Raw genomic sequence first — 9,394 nt, 5'->3', positions numbered from 1 at the left:
AGATTTTTTATCTTTTGGCCTGGATTTTGACTTGCATTTGAGAAACTTTAACCTTCGATATAAGCTACCATACGGGGGCATAGTGTTTCACAAACACATCTTGTTTCTTTTAAAACATCGGCTATATTCATGGCTTAACAAAGAAATAATCAAAGAAAACGACAGAAAAAAGAAATCAAAGAAAAGGAAGATACTTCATAGATCAATAATTATATAGGGTTTGGTGGTGTAATTTCGACTCCTGGCTAATTCGACCGTCGATCCGTCACATGATATTTTAGCATTCCATTGATATATGGGTTCCTGTAAAAAAGGAAAGTGAAATATTTTTTGTGTCTTGATTTGCTAAAATATGTCTTGAACTATTGCTAGATGAGTCATTTGGTACAAAATATAACATTTTTAAATACGATTTTCTAAACACTATCTCTGGATCACCTCTCCATGATTTTAACATGTAATTTAGGAGTATATTTTAATTCAAAGAAAAACACAAACATTTGTATAAAATGGAGAGAAGACACAGAGACCATAAAAATGAACCCTTTTCCTTTAAAAAAAAGTTATGTAAATGCGGTGCCTCAGTCTCGTTTTAAATGTAGCGATGCCAGCACGTAGTGTGTGTTACCAGTCCAAGGCAATGAGAAATCGATGTTTTTTTGGTTCGATCCTCGCACGCTTTTTTTTCTTTTCTTTTTTTATGAACAGTCGTCTGTCCGTTTTATTTCACTCACTGATTTATTAAAATTTTAAGATACTATAAATTTTGGTTCAGTTGCAAGGAGAGCGAAAACTTTTTCCACAACCTAGTGAAATTTTAACTCTTTTATAATAGCTGTTTATTATTTATGTGAAGTGTTACTATGTTAACAGTTAATGTAACTTAAATATTCCAAATTGACAAAGTATTTCAATGTAAAAATAACATTTTCTAGAGTGTGTGAAGTCTGTCCAGCTGTGGTCAGCTACCGACCAAATTGTCTGCTTGACTGGACATTTAAGGAGGTTCATTTCACCCACAGTTTATTTTAGACTAGATGAAATCCCGCGCAAGCGCGGGAAATTGAATTTTTACCACTACCGACAGAAAATATATTGTAGTTTCTACTGACTCCCTACAGGCTTTTAGCAGGAAGAAATACTTTGTTCAAAATCCCGCATGAAGTAGATGAACATCTCCACCCTCTCCTGTTTTGTAAAAACTTGAAAAATAATAATTTCATTAATTGACGTTTATTGTGAAATCTGTTATACTATGTAATTGATATTGTACTTCAGATGCTCTTATTTCATTTCCGTCAAGGAAAAAAGCAGCGAATATGCACATTTTACTGATAAATTGATTTGGGGGGGGGGGTGTAAAAATTCATAGGTACTTGGGTATTGGTGTATAAATATGTATGTACCTTATTGATATGTAAAAAATGTACTTTACTTTTTTTTACATATCAATAATGTACATACATATTTATAAATCAAGATCTAAGTATAGGATTTGTGTATAAATAAGCTTTTAACGCCTTATGAATAGGCCGAGTATTTGATACAAAAGACTGTATTCAGAAAAAAAATGAAGCGTATTGATTAAAGCACAAAATTTTACAGCTTTAATTTGAACAATGTTTATTCATTAATTTTCTCTTTTCATGTAAATAAGGTTTATTACGAAGCACAAATTGTACTTCGGATTCGTTGCCACGGTGCTCTCACTAAGGAATACATGTATATACAAATTTTACCGATAAATTTATTAGGAACACCTACTACATATATGTAATAGTCTTTCGATATATAAATATATTCACAACTTATAGTGTTTTACCATTATTTCAATGACCATTCACACAAAAGCTTTTTTATTATGTTCATGCAGCTATTTCTTTTTAACATCGGGCTCGATGCTATATGATGTTCTAGAAACTTCCGTCAATATTAAGATCGGTGAATGACGAAAATAATTTGCACATTTCCCTTTTTAATCGGTTATCACAACTTATTTCTTTTGTATCATTTAAATCAAGTTTTGATAGAATAATTCAGTGATGACGTTTTATGAAATAAATAAACGATTGCTTGTCAGTTTCATTAAAAATTGCCAGTAACTTAGATCCGCCAACCGGAAACGCCACCGTACTCACGTTTTTGCAATTTCATGGCTGTTTATAGAAAATGAAAGTAGACTTTGAATTTAATGTACGATACTTACTATGCGAGTGAAATCTAAATATAGTTTACGGACATCATCTTGTATATAGTGTACACTGCTTGAAAAAACACCTTTACAAAACTTTACTTGCCAAGTAAATCTCTTTAAAGGTGCTCAAAAAAGCAAGGTCATCTTTGTATTAACTTTACAAAAAGTAAAGGTGAAAAGGTAACCTTTACTTAAACGAAAAGGTAATTAAATTTAACCTTTCACCTTTAATGCTGCATTAAAGTTGAGATATATATATATGAAACTTTTTTAAATCCTTATTTAAATACTGGCCTTTGTTTAATACACTCTACTTAAAGATTTCAACAAATGGTTTTTGACTTTTAAAATAAATAGGTGCCTGGTGTGTCTATTGTGATACCCCAAGGTCATTTTTGTTAAACTCGATCTTACTAAAAATGCACAAATTTTCAAGCGTTATATCAATTTCCAGTTGTATTTAGTATTAGAGATTGTCATCTATAAAATATAAAAATTATACTATTTTTGTATACTATAAATGGACAATCAAAAATGTAAAAATGGTATCAGATATCAGATTATAGATATAATAAACTTTAAAATTCCCTATGACGCTGATATCTGATAGATGGAGAACTCTTTTTTATTTGCTTTTAGTGTAGATATATTGAAACCTTTTCTGTTATAATTTCTGCTTCATAAATATCTACCAAAAACAGTTACAAGCATTACAAGATTACATCTTTTACTTGAACAGGCAATAAAATGACAAAGAATAAAATTAAAAAGGTTAAAATACAATACAATATTATTTATCCTTTATGGTGGATGTACATGTGTTAAAACTTTGCAGTTTAAATGGAACTAAAAATGCCATACTCAGTTATTACTCAAGATCACTGACGAGTAACTACACAACATAAATCAGGCAAAGTACTAGCATTTCCAGCTTAAACTATTAAAGGCTATCTAATAAGTATTTATGTACAGGTTAATAATGTTGACATCTTGTAAGCATAATGGTGCAATTTACATATTCACAAAATAAACAAAATTGCTTAAACGCCTATTAGAATATAGGTTCAGATGTAGTTTTGCAAGATGAATAAGTAAATGCGTGTGTCCAGCTTGACGCAGTGAGCCTGTTTGAGCTTGACTTTATACTTGGACTAAATGTTACGTGTATTGTGTCTGTGGTAGGAGATTATGTTTGCATACGTGTTCATCTTCACACGCCTTGGAAAATATGTAACTAGTTGTGGTAGATGCTTGAGTGTTTGCATATGTGTCCAGCTTCACACATTTTCATGTATGTGCTCGACTTCACACGCCTTGGAAAATATGTAATTGGTTGTGATAGATGCTTGTGTGCTTGCATATGTGTCCAGCTTCACACATTTTCACGTATGTGCTCGACTTCACACGCCCTGGAAAATATGTAATTGGTTGTGATAGATGCTTGTGTGTTTGCATATGTGTCCAGCTTCACACATTTTCATGTATGTGCTCGACTTCACACGCCTTGGAAAATATGTAATTGGTTGTGATAGATGCTTGTGTGTTTGCATATGTGTCCAGCTTCACACATTTTCACATATGTGCTCGACTTCACACGCCTTGGAAAATATGTAATTGGTTGTGATAGATGCTTGTGTGTTTGCATATGTGTCCAGCTTCACACATTTTCATGTATGTGCTCGACTTCACATGCCTTGGAAAATATGTAATTGGTTGTGATAGATGCTTGTGTGTTTGCATATGTGTCCAGCTTCACACATTTTCATGTATGTGCTCGACTTCACACGCCCTGGAAAATATGTAATTGGTTGTGATAGATGCTTGTGTGTTTGCATATGTGTCCAGCTTCACACATTTTCATGTATGTGCTCGACTTCACACGCCCTGGAAAATATGTAATTGGTTGTGATAGATGCTTGTGTGTTTGCATATGTGTCCAGCTTCACACATTTTCATGTATGTGCTTGACTTCACACACCTTGGAAAATATGTAATTGGTTGTGATAGATGCTTGTGTGTTTGCATATGTGTCCAGCTTCACACATTTTCATGTATGTGCTCGACTTCACACGCCCTGGAAAATATGTAACTGTGGTTGTGGTAAATGCTGGAGTGTATGCAAACGTGTCATGTTTCACACAGAGAGAAAAGTTTTGTGTTGTCTTTTCTAGAAGATAATGATTATTTAAGTATACTCCAAATAAATCCTCTAAAGAAATGGATAATCATAATGAGTTACATACTAAGTTCCTCAGTGCACAATATACATAATTTTACTGAAAATTAAACTTGTGCAAAAACTCTCTTGCTGAATAACTTTCATTATTATAAATGCTTGAATGTTCATCTATATATTTTCAGATATTTTCTAGTCAGTGTATATATTCTTGATCAAGATGGCATCCACATTTGATTCCCCTCTCTGTCATCTTTTCTTGGTCACTAATTAATTCAACAGTAGGCTGGGTACTCAGATCTCTCAGGTGTTGGACAAAAGGAGTGCTAATAAAAAACATAATCTCCGAAATTATAGAGAATAACATCCATTTCTTTTCCAGGTTTGCATTAATTAGTTATCTTTTGAAATTAAAGCACATCTGCAATATCCTTGAAAATTTGCCAAGATACCTAAAATGTTTGTAGCATGCTTTAACTACTTTAATTTTATTTTTGGAAGTTTAGAATAATAGAAAAGTGAGTTCAAATATAAAAATAAGATGTAAAAGATCTTAATAATGAAGATTCATTTACACAATGTGATAAACATTGAAGTCAACTCCTCACCTGACTTGCTTGTAATTTATCTTCAAAATGGAGTTGATTCTGTGATGATCACTTTCAATCATTTGAAAAAAACTTCTTCATCTCAAACTATCTGAAGGTCATCCATCTTCCCAACTGCCACTCACCCAAAGTGTACCGAGACTTCTGACCTGTATAATACCCAAATTCAAGATTAAAATTAAAAAAAAATCTCTTCACTATATTGGTCTCTAAAAAATGTGAGAAAATAATTTTAAATACTTTTCTAAAGATGGAATAATGTAGTGAGTATCTAACAATGTTTAAAAATATTTTGATCTCTGTACAATGATAACATGAAAAAGTCATGTCCCTTATATTTGAAAAAAAACTTCCATTCTTAAGGACATTACCCAACATGGAAATAATGTACATTTGTCTCTGGCACAACCAATCCACAAGAGACCTCTCCATACTTAGCACCATGCATTAGTTCTCCACTCTTTGTTTCTACAAAAGATAAATTATGAAAAGGTAATTTTTTGACAGCTAAGTCAGATTAATTATTTTCCAGCCAGTGATGAACAGAATATTTGATTTCCTTAAAAATCAGGGACAGATTATTCATGTTCATCTATAATGAACAAAGTTTGACACCCCCCCCCCCCCCATTGCCACTACAAAAGGAAAAAATAAACTGACTCAGAAACTCTTATTGCAGTGAGGAAAAGGCAATAATGGAATCAGACAAGGAAAGATTATTATTCATTTTTTCAGTTGAGATGAGATTATATCTTTTAAACATTTTTACATTTTTGAGGTTAATATATCTTTAACCCCCCCCCCCCTCCCCGCATCAAACAAAAAATAGTCGCCCCTTTATTTAGCTGTCCTAAATCTATAACAAATTTTTTATTATGATGATATTTTTTCATTTTAATTTATTATATCCTGACACTGATACACAGTGGTAGTAGATGCAACAAATTAAGAGGTGACCCCTCTTCTTCCCTCCCTCCCCTAGATGTTTCGTCTGAAATGTTAAACGACTCTTGTTCAATATCTTGAAAGACAGAAAACAGTTATACACAACAAATAAGCACATTTTCATTACCTTGCAGTCAGTGTCGAGTGACACACGTAAACAACATCCCGCAATCTCTTTCAGTCTTTATTTATTCTTGGCGGAATTTTGTAGCCTTGTAGACTGGTTCCCATACATTGCAAGTGCCCTGAATAAGTCATACGCTTATAAGTTTTGTTTATAAGAGGTAATATCAGTAATATGTCCCGTTCATTTGACAACCTTTACTTTAAAATACTGAATTATATATTATCGTATTATACAGATGTTTCCACCTCAGTATTGTGTAATCCTCTTCATCCAAGTCTTCTCGAATACAAAAAGAACGATCTACTTTTAATAGTAACCCAAATATGGCACTGTGTATTCGGTTGCAGGTTGCACAACAGTATTAAATTTCGCTATATATTCTTACCAAAAATGCGCAACTTTGAGTAGGTGGTATTAATTGAAAACAAACTTTTGAGAAGTTTCCTTTTCAGATCTTGTAAAACAATTCTTTATAAAGATTTTAGTACCAAAAAATACATAGCCATCCAGCAAGGCACGCAAGTTTGTTTCGGTCGAAGTCGAGCAGGTGCTTGAAAATCAAGTCCAGGGCCTAATCACTCCCCACTCAAATACAGTATATAGAAAAGTCAGCACGCCCTAAATTATAATGAATCTAGTCAATACAGGAAGTTTACATATTGTTTTTCATCTCATAAAAAAATTCAGCTCCAGTCTCGTGTTAAAATGTCCGAATCGGAAGGGAAGATTCAGGAATTATTTTGCGTCAGCCATGATTTGACGTGAACATCAAGTGAAATACTGTTATGACACCTGCAATAAAACTTAAAATTTTTGCTTGCAACTATAATGCTATTTTCCCGAACTGTAATGAATATTCAATGTAATAAAGCAAGTTTCATAAAAATCCGTCTCAAGGTAGGAAAAATATTGGCGACACTCGGTGACAGGGGTGTTCGCGGTGAACACGGATTTCTAAAAATATGGCAAAAGTTGAACTGTATGTCATGATCTTGCGCCTTGAACTTTTGTTATTTTTTCGTCTCAAATTTTTAATTAATGCATGCTGATTCGCATAAGGATTAAAAATTATTTAAAACATGTTTGCTTTTTATAACAGGGCGAAAGAAGTAGTCTTTGTCATAAGGAAGGGGGGTGGGGTTAAAAAGAGCATTAAAATAATGCATATTATTGAAATACCATGGCGTTTTCTGCTTAATTACGATTGTTTTGCCTAAATAATTCTTTTTTCTACCCAGATTTCTGTATCTGTTACCACTGTGTTCCAAATTTACCGATATTTACACAAATTCAGAATTTTTATTTTGCTCCGGGTTTAGTCTAAATTCTTTAAATTTATAGAATTTGAAATTGTTTGTGAGTAAATAATGTTAACGAGTGTGATGGCAAGGTATTTGTTAAAGTGTCTTCTAATTTTCATGCATTTCTCTAAACCCGATACATCGAAATCAGGCCCTTGTGTGGTCAAGATAAATTATTTTAGAGGAAATCTGGACTAATTTTCTATGCCCCATTAAACGCGAACGGACAGCAATGACGGCCAAAAAATGCCATTATTTCTCATTTTCCGTCTAAACTCACGAAATTAAACCTTAAATTATAGACTACAATATTTCTAAGTATAAAATCTGGTTTTACTGCAGGTTGCACAACAGTATTAAATTTCGCTATATATTCTTACCAAAAATGCGCAACTTTGAGTAGGTGGTATTAATTGAAAACAAACTTTTGAGAAGTTTCCTTTTCAGATCTTGTAAAACAATTCTTTATAAAGATTTTAGTACCAAAAAATACATAGCCATCCAGCAAGGCACGCAAGTTTGTTTCGGTCGAAGTCGAGCAGGTGCTTGAAAATCAAGTCCAGGGCCTAATCACTCCCCACTCAAATACAGTATATAGAAAAGTCAGCACGCCCTAAATTATAATGAATCTAGTCAATACAGGAAGTTTACATATTGTTTTTCATCTCATAAAAAAATTCAGCTCCAGTCTCGTGTTAAAATGTCCGAATCGGAAGGGAAGATTCAGGAATTATTTTGCGTCAGCCATGATTTGACGTGAACATCAAGTGAAATACTGTTATGACACCTGAATAGCCAATCATTTCAAATTAAGTTGAGCGGGTCTCATCGGATTTTCTGATATTTTTGACGAAAATATGCAACCAGTGATCAGTTGACTTGATACCTTTTCATCTACCGGTAGAATTAAGGAGGTTATTGCTTGGAAAACTGCTCGAGCTCCGGGGCTGGCATGCACTGCAGGTTTGTTTACGTTTTCCATCTGTTTTCAGCATACATTGTGGAACATTGAAACAGATGAAAGTCAGGAAAAACTACGCTAAATATGTATTTTAGATAAGTTACTTGATAAATTGGGGATGATGTTCCATTTTTTTCTGTAAAGGATCGTGGATTAAACAAGACCAAGAAAAACAATTCTAGGTCACAGTTTTAGAATGTTTAGCAGTTTACCTGTTTACATTAGTGCTAGAAAAAAAATAGAAGCCAGGGTAGGGGCAATGTTCTTAATAGAGGGCAAGTTAGTTTATATTTTATAGATATAATTTTGTATTCTAAACCATGTCCATTTTTCAAAAACAGGTACAGTGAAATCAATTATGCAGGTTCTTGAAGAAAGTCATGGATGACAACAATGTATGATTTACCAGACCAAGGGATACCAATGTTTTTTGACAGTACTTGTACGTATTAGTTTTTTAAAAAAATCAATAAATAGTATCATAAAAATGTTACTTAAACAATTATTTACATTATCAATTACTTGACTTGTTCAGGAGTCAGTATAATTATACATTTCTGTTTTCAAAAAATGTGTTATGACTTTTTCCAGGCTCCAGCTACTCAGCTTACTGTGAGAGAGTTAACACCTTATTGACAGATCTTTCATGAAGAAGAAACACTTGAGAAGGGTTCAATAGTTTAATTTTATAGATGGCAAGTATTGCTTGGACCTAAAGTATTCTTTAATTGTGAAGAAAACAAACGTAAGGGTGTTCGGCAATTCATAACTATTGACTGTGATTGTATTGTGTATTTTTAAAATCATTCTTTGGCATGCTTCAAACTCAAATGTATTTATGAAAACATTGACTATATTTCTCCAGATGTATGAAATGTTTATCAAAGTATGAATTCCATTTTAGCATGTTATCTTCAAAATGAGGGACCTCTCAAATTTACAATTCCAAGATCAGGAAATAATTCATGAGCAGCAACATGCTACTGGGAGAAAGGTACATATATCATAAACCATAACTTGAGTATCATACTATAGCTGAATAAGCAGCAACTATTGGTCCTTTTGTTACCTGATTACTAAGA

The 9,394-nt window shown here is 32.9% G+C and overlaps 2 long non-coding RNA genes across 2 annotated transcripts; one reads left to right on the top strand and one right to left on the bottom strand.

The window, feature by feature from the left end:
• Positions 1-3,166: 3,166 nt before the first annotated feature.
• Positions 3,167-6,108, bottom strand: LOC133179481 (uncharacterized). Its single transcript, XR_009720133.1, has 4 exons — positions 6,051-6,108; positions 5,350-5,446; positions 4,979-5,127; positions 3,167-4,696 (listed from the first exon to the last, which is right to left on the bottom strand). It is a non-coding gene; the product is annotated as an uncharacterized LOC133179481 (long non-coding RNA).
• Positions 6,109-8,201: 2,093 nt separating this feature from the next.
• On the top strand, positions 8,202-9,018 carry LOC133179474 (uncharacterized). The gene is made up of 3 exons (XR_009720130.1): positions 8,202-8,314; positions 8,654-8,754; positions 8,904-9,018. It is a non-coding gene; the product is annotated as an uncharacterized LOC133179474 (long non-coding RNA).
• Positions 9,019-9,394: the final 376 nt, after the last annotated feature.

Source organism: Saccostrea echinata, unplaced genomic scaffold (assembly GCF_033153115.1).
Source record: "Saccostrea echinata isolate AGI-Se365-2 ecotype Australia unplaced genomic scaffold, CSIRO_AGI_Sech_v1 ptg000001l, whole genome shotgun sequence".
Taxonomy (NCBI): Eukaryota; Metazoa; Mollusca; class Bivalvia; order Ostreida; family Ostreidae; genus Saccostrea; species Saccostrea echinata.
The sequence above is the reverse complement of the archived record's forward strand: the minus strand, read 5'-3'. Positions and strand labels throughout refer to the sequence as shown.